At 43.1% G+C, this 7,097-nt stretch overlaps 2 pseudogenes; both read right to left on the reverse strand.

Annotated features, from left to right (window-relative positions):
* LOC116630562 overlaps nt 1–3,843 on the reverse strand; it is a 6,325-nt pseudogene extending 2,482 nt beyond the window's left edge.
* A 120-nt stretch (nt 3,844–3,963) lies between these two features.
* Nucleotides 3,964–6,630, reverse strand: LOC116630685 (annotated as a pseudogene).
* Between the last annotated feature and the right edge of the window lie 467 nt (nt 6,631–7,097).

The following is a 7,097-nucleotide window of genomic DNA, read 5'->3' on the forward strand; positions in this document are numbered from 1 at the left end:
CTTTCTTTCTTTCTTTCTTTCTTTCTTTCTTTCTTTCTTTCTTTCTTCCTTTCTTTCTTTCTTTTTTCTTTCCTCCCTTCCCTTCCCTTCCCTCCCATCCCCTTCCCTTCACTCCCCCTCCCTCCCCTTCCCTCCCCTCCCCTTCCCTTCCTTCCTTTTTCATGAGTGCAATAAAAGTATTAAACTCATTAAACTCATGGAATTATCATGGAATTTAGACAAGATAATAATGCATATATCTCAGCACAATGCTTGACACTTGGTAAGTGCTCAGTAAGTACTGCATATGAAAATTATTATTTACAATGTGAGCAACAGAGATACCAAATTCGATATAAAGTTTGATTTCTGGTCCCAGAACCTTTCCCAATGAAAGTTATATTTAATAAGATCCTAGGAGGCTAATAAAACTGACTTTTCTAAGAGTAGGCATTTCACTTCCTATTTCAGCCAGCCTTATGCAATTTCAATAAATAAATATTCAATAAATATTCAACTCACTCATTGACTCAGCAGTTACTCTTCAGTTCCTACTATGTTTAAGGTCCAGGATATTCAATTATCTTTGAGTCCACTTCATTTTCTCTTCATGGAACTTAATCTACATTCCTTTGAAAAAGTGAAAATCCAAATTTCATTGAAATGTGAGGAAATCAACAGAGAGACAGAGAACAAGAAAATAAGAAGACTCTTAAAAAGTGCCTAGTTCAAATTTCATTTTATCAGTAAAGAACCTGAAGGCCAGCAGAGTAAGCAACTTTTCTAAGGTCACACAGTGAGTTAGTGGGGAAACCGAGTTGGGAACCCAGATATCCCAACTCCGAACCAGCACTCTGTTGTCTAAATCCAAGTGTGTTCAAGGATCCACCTCTTCTTTTGACCAAATGTGATTTCAAAAATTAAAATAGAAAAAAACAGAAACACAGGTTAAAAAAAAAAGACATCAAAATGAGCCAACAAAGTTTGTCTAGAAAGCAAGGAGAGAAAGACACTTCCTTGCTAGTTGGAGAAACACAGTCATGCTTTCATCCAGTGGGACTACATTGCAACCCTCCTTTCATTTTTGTCTACCCTCAACAACCCATATTTAACGATGATACTTTACATTCACAGCAAACAGTAAACAACAATCCTGCAGGTTGGTGGTTGCCAATCCCTGGTCCACATGTCAAAGATGCCACAGGTGCTAATTTCAGGCGGCAAGTGAACCAGCTACCACAAACAGATTCCCCATCCCTATCATTTCCAGTAGTTACGGCCCACAACTGTCTCCACCCTCTTGCCAGTTTTCAAGGGCAACACCCTAACATGGCTTCCCATCTGGCACCAGCAACATCCTAGGCTTCCAGGATCACAGGCTCAGCAAGTTGGCAGAGTCCAGGAGAAGCCAATGACCACTGCTTCTTATGATAGAAATGAATAAACATCCCCAGGATTTTTTATATTTAGTGCTAAATTTCTACCCTAGTTTTTTTCCTTTCTTCTCTGTGATTTTAGAGCAATAACATATTCTTAATTATTACTATCCATCACATAAGAATATATTAAAAGGCAAGAACTGGATAAATCTAATGGACAATAAGACACCCTAACTTAAAGAAATGAAGGGTAACACATCCCCAGGTGCATAAATTCTTGGTGGAAATTTAAATATAATGAATATTTATTTGTTCATTCAGTTGAAGTTTACTAAGTACATACTATGAACAGTCCTTATGCCAGCCATGCAGGTTATGAATAGCAGTAGATTCTCTGCAAAAGAAAAATTCAGAGTTAATTTAAAGCCAGACTGCCTAGTCTTGAATTGTTTCCATCAGTGAATAATTCTGTGACCTTGGGTAAATTAATTAATTTCTCTAAACTTTATTTCCTCATCATTGTATAATGATAGTAACCGTGTCCACTCCACAGATATAATGTGAAGATGTTATTACAGCATTTTATGTAGTGTCTACTACATAGTAAGTGCTCAATAATTATCGGCTATAATTGCGTTTCTACTATACTATAATCTGCCACTTGAGGGACGTAAAAAAGGTTAGAAATCAGAAGAAAGTTCAACACTGAAAATCTGGAAATGAGGCTAATGGATAAAGGGTCCTTTACTTGCCAAATGTTTAGTGAGTATGCTAAGATATTGGGGATGAAAAGATGAACAGATTCTTGTCCTTCTCCTTGTAGAGAGATGATACATAATGGTACATGTTGGAAATAAAAAACAAAATCTGAAAAAAAAAACCTGAAATCTGAATTCCTTTGGTTTAGGAAAGGGGTCCCCCATGCTTTCTTAGTGGATAGGCTATGAACAGGTTCAAAGAGAGAGATATTCCCCCTGGGGCCTTTGTCAACTGACTCACAAAAAGGTCACTGAGTCTGGTCTGCAGGCTGGATTCTGGGGAAAGCTATTCCCTTCGAGGCTAAAGGGGGGGATGCAGAAGCCATGTGGGCAAAGGTTTGGGTGACTTATCAACCCCAATGCTCCCGCTGACTAAGGAATAGCTTTGACACCAGACTCAAAGTTTAGCAAGCCTGACAATATTAGAATAATTTCTGACCTAATGTTAACTATAATGATAGCAATATCTTATGTTTGCATAGCACTTTAAGTCTTCCAAATGTGTCCATTTGCACCCCTCTTGTTTGAGGCCTTCAGCAGTCCTATGAGGCCACCTAGGCAGCTCTCATTCTGCATACCTGATGGATGGGGGACAGAAACTCAGGCAATCTTAGAGGATATTCCTGGAAAGAGCACGGCTATCAAACAGTAGAGTTGGGCCTAGAACCCAGGTCCCTAGCTGCAGATCTTGCATGTTTAAGGGTCCAGATGCTTAGGCCAACCTTAGGAGAGCACTGCACAGAGTTAGGAGGCCACACAGGTGGCTTCTGGGGCATGCTTTCTGGGCCCCACTCTTTTCTGATGCTCCACTTTGTACCAGGAGAGCTTTTTACCTTTGAGACCTCTCCCTGGCATTACAGGTCTTCACCATTTGTCCTTCTGTTGCCCTGCATCCCACCAAACATTGCCATGCAGCACCCGACACCTGTCATGAAACAGCAGATTAAAGACTGTGTTAGGCAATATGCAAATTACAAAGTATATCCAGTTTAGGTAAATTACCAGATCACTTTCTAAGGCTATTCTGTTTGGTGACCCATCAATTTAAAACTGCGTTGTTAACCTCCTTCTTCCATTGTTTTGTTTTATGGTTCAGACTGTCAAGGGGCCCCTTTTCCATCCCTGGACCCTTTTACTATCTCACCCTTATTTTCACTCCACTAGAAAGTCAAGTTGTGTGTGTGTGTGTGCGTGTGTGTGTGTGTTTTAACCTTAAGTCCGGTGACACTTGTTTATTATAAAGGTGAACCCTGATCCTCATGCTGGGTTTATTGGCAGGATTTCTGGTCGCGAGCACGGGCACCAGGGCCGCCAAACTTTTTGGATTCAGTGCTGGGAATCCACTTCCAGCAGAGTCGGGTCATACTGGATGAGGATGTCTTGGATGGCCTTCTTGGAAGCCTCATCCCGGTATATCTGACAATAGGCCACCAGGGCTTTGGTGACTGACCGGCAGATTGCGCCAATCTGGGCCACGTGACCACCCCCCTTCGGATTTGGATGTCCAGCCCGGCAAATCGCTCCTTCGCAGAACAGGTTCCCGCAGCTTGCACTGCAGCGGGCGCGGCTCAATCCCTTCCAGGCGCCGCGCACTCGCCTGGATGAGGCCGCTGCCGCGTTTGCAGTGCGCCCAGCTGCAGCCGCCTATTGCCTCCGAAGACCTACCGGGACTGCAGGGACCCTCGGACCGCAGACAAGAGCTGCCCACCCCCCACCCCCCCCTCCATGGCACTGCCCCGGGAAGAGGGCTCTAGCTGCGTTCTTTTGCAAACATAAGTACCTTTTCTATCCGGAGCCCAATGCCTCTCTCTGGTTGGAGGTTGAAAGTTTCTTACTCTCTTCCTCCATTTCCATTTCCTGCTTCTGAAATTTCACAATCTCTTTGACTTTAATTTAGTGGTTATGCCTATGGGTTTGGCAGATCACCTAAGTTTGATCCTGGACTAGATACTTATCAGTTGCAAGGCTTTGGTTAAGTTACTTAATCTCCTTGTGTCTCTGTTTTCTCCCCACAAAGAGTGGATAATAGTCCCTATCTCATAGGGTAGTTATGAGGATGAAAAAAAATAATACTTATAAGGTACTTAGAACAGAGTGCTTCACCATAGTAAGGAGTCCATAAGTGTGTGTGTGCACGCATGCACACGAATGTGCATGAACATGTGAGAGGTGTGTGTGAAACTAGAGATGCTTTGGTTCTGCGTCTTGCTACCAGCTGAGCTCTAAACCAAACCTCTCACCTCACTGAGAACAGCCTCCATTCCTACCCTCTCTGTGCTCAGAAGCTCCTAATGTTCTTTGTGACCATGACCATAGGAGTCACCAACCGGGACAAGAGACCTTCTATAATCTCTGGCTCTCCCAGCCTCATTGCAGCACCTATTAGACTGAGAAGAAACCCATATATACTTAGAATAGACTAGGTTGGGGTAGGTTAGCCTTATTCTTAATTTGATCATATTGATAATGGTGTACTACATTGTATAAAGAAGGCTTGGGAGTCAGATCATTGGGGCATGGGTCTAGCATTTGCCATTTGCTTAATGTTTACATCTGTAAAATGGGATGGTAATAAGAAATGGGTTTTTATGATAAAAATGAGGTGATCTCTATAAATTAGCTATCTATGTGCAGTGGATGGCATGGAGTAAGTACATAGTAATAATGTTGACTACTATTGTTATTGTTAAAACCTTTTCTCCCCATTCAGTTGCCTCTACTTGGGGCTTTCCATCACTACTTGATCATTGAGAGCTGGGTTGTAGCACTTGATAACTCCTCCTAGTGAAGAGTATGTGTTTGTCCAGAGAGAATCACAGATAACTCTTCTTAAGCAGGTGAGAAGAGTTTATAAACAAGTGGCCATCAAAAGCCCAGGGCAGGCTGAAAGTGGATTTCACTGGGTAACTCCCTGGGATGCCAGCCGAATGTGTGCAGACTTACTTTCTGACCACAGAAATTTATAAGACAGATTATAAGGTTTAGTCAACAAAATCAGTGATCCCCTAAGTCCAAGTAGGCATTTAGGTACATTTACTATTTATAAGAAGAAGTACAATTAAGGGGAAACATCCTAATATGGAGTAAAAAAGGAAAAAGGTATCAACAGGTCCTAAGTCTCTGCGGCTACAATATTTTAAAAAATGGTCACTGACGTGGCTACATCCGCTAAAGCCTGCATTCTGCTATTGTTGAGCACACCTGATGAAGTCACAGGTAGAGTGTCTATTTTAACCTTTTGGGATCCACAGCAGTGGATGAAATCAACTTATTCCTCTAGGTGCTCTCAACTGACTGTGCCGTTAGATGAAAGAATATATTTGATAGAATTACATATAATGAAGGCAAAAAAACCCAAGTACTTTCTGGACAGAAAAAGGGAGTGCTTTACAGAATCTCTTGGATTATTCAGTCTCAGATATAAAGAGTGAGAAGCTTAGGTGGTACACAGTACCCAAGGCTCCAGGGAACTACTGAGCCTAGGGATTCTAATGTCACTCCAATTGGGAATGACTTTCCTTGTACAGTGCTCTCCTCAGGGCACTCTTGACCTCCGTGTTCCTCAGGCTGTAGATCAGTGGGTTCAGCATAGGGTTGAAAAAACTGTAGAACAAGAAAGGGATCTTCTGCTGTTCCTCAGGGTGGTGGGGTTTGGGGGCCATGCACATGACAATGGCACTGCCAAAGAAGAGCCCCACCACACAGAGATGGGACGAACAGGTGGAGAAGGCCTTTCTGTGGCCCTCCCCAGACTGGATATTCAGGATGGCAAATAGGATGCGTGAGTAGGACACCAGGACCAAGCAGAGGGGCCCGACTAAAACAAACACAGAAGCCACAAAAATTACCACTTGGTTGAGCCTCGTGTCAGCACAGGCAGCTTGAGGACAGACAGGATTTCACAGAAGAAGTGGTTGATTTCACAAGGCCCACAGAAGGGCAGCCTCAGGATGAGAACCACATGGACCAGGGCCAGCAGGGAGCCACATGCCCAGGAAGTCACCACCAGGGTGATGCAGACCCTCCAACTCATGATGGCAGAATATCGGAGGGGGTGGCAGATGGCCACATACCGATCATAGGACATCACCACTAGGAGAAGACATTCTGTGACAGCAAATGTCAAAAAGAGAAAGGCCTGTGTCAAGCAGCCAGCAAAGGAGATGGGCTTGTCTGGCTTCAGGAGGTTCACCAACATCCGGGGCACGGTGTTGCAGGCATAGGCTATGTCGACGATGGCCAGGTGGGAGAGGAAGAAGTACATGGGGGTGTGCAGTCGGGAGTCCAGCCAGATGAGCCCCAGGATGATGCTGTTCCCCAGCAGGGTGCAGGCACAGAACAGAGAGAAGAGCCCAAAGAGAACCATCTGAATTCTTGGGCCAAGACAAAATCCTAGTAGAATGAACTCTGTCACCACTGTCTGATTTTCCCCCATTCCACTATGAAGAGAAAATGGAAAGATTGGGATGGAATTGTAAAAAAAAAAATCTAGACATCATATTATACATTTTGTCATTTTTAGAAGATAAACTTTTAAAGTTAACAATCTAGTTACACATTAAGTTAATCACTTAATCTGACAACCAGTTTTACAGAAAGGTGATTATGTCACCAAGGACAGATTACCTAGAGCCAATGACACTGTAATGGGGAGGAAGAATGTCAAGCCAAAGATGAAATAAAGTAACCATTAAATACGGATTATCTTGGAGCTGCCCATGCCAGAATTATTAAGAGAACTGCTGGAGTGTAGAGGTCATCAGTCATGGAAGGACTCCAGATACGAGAATTAGAGTAGCCTAGGAAAGAGATGTGAAAATCCAGTTTCTCACTAGAAATATCAACCGTGTGGCTTTCAGCAACAGAAATCCACCTTTGCACTTTAGAGGAGCTTATGCGATGAAAGAAGGAGCATCTTCTGTGACTGTTTAGGGTCGCAAAGAAGGAATCAGTGGATGGGCTACATACGGGCTCTATTGAC

This window comes from Phoca vitulina, unplaced genomic scaffold, assembly GCF_004348235.1.
Source record: "Phoca vitulina isolate PV1807 unplaced genomic scaffold, GSC_HSeal_1.0 scaffold4, whole genome shotgun sequence".
Taxonomy (NCBI): Eukaryota; Metazoa; Chordata; class Mammalia; order Carnivora; family Phocidae; genus Phoca; species Phoca vitulina.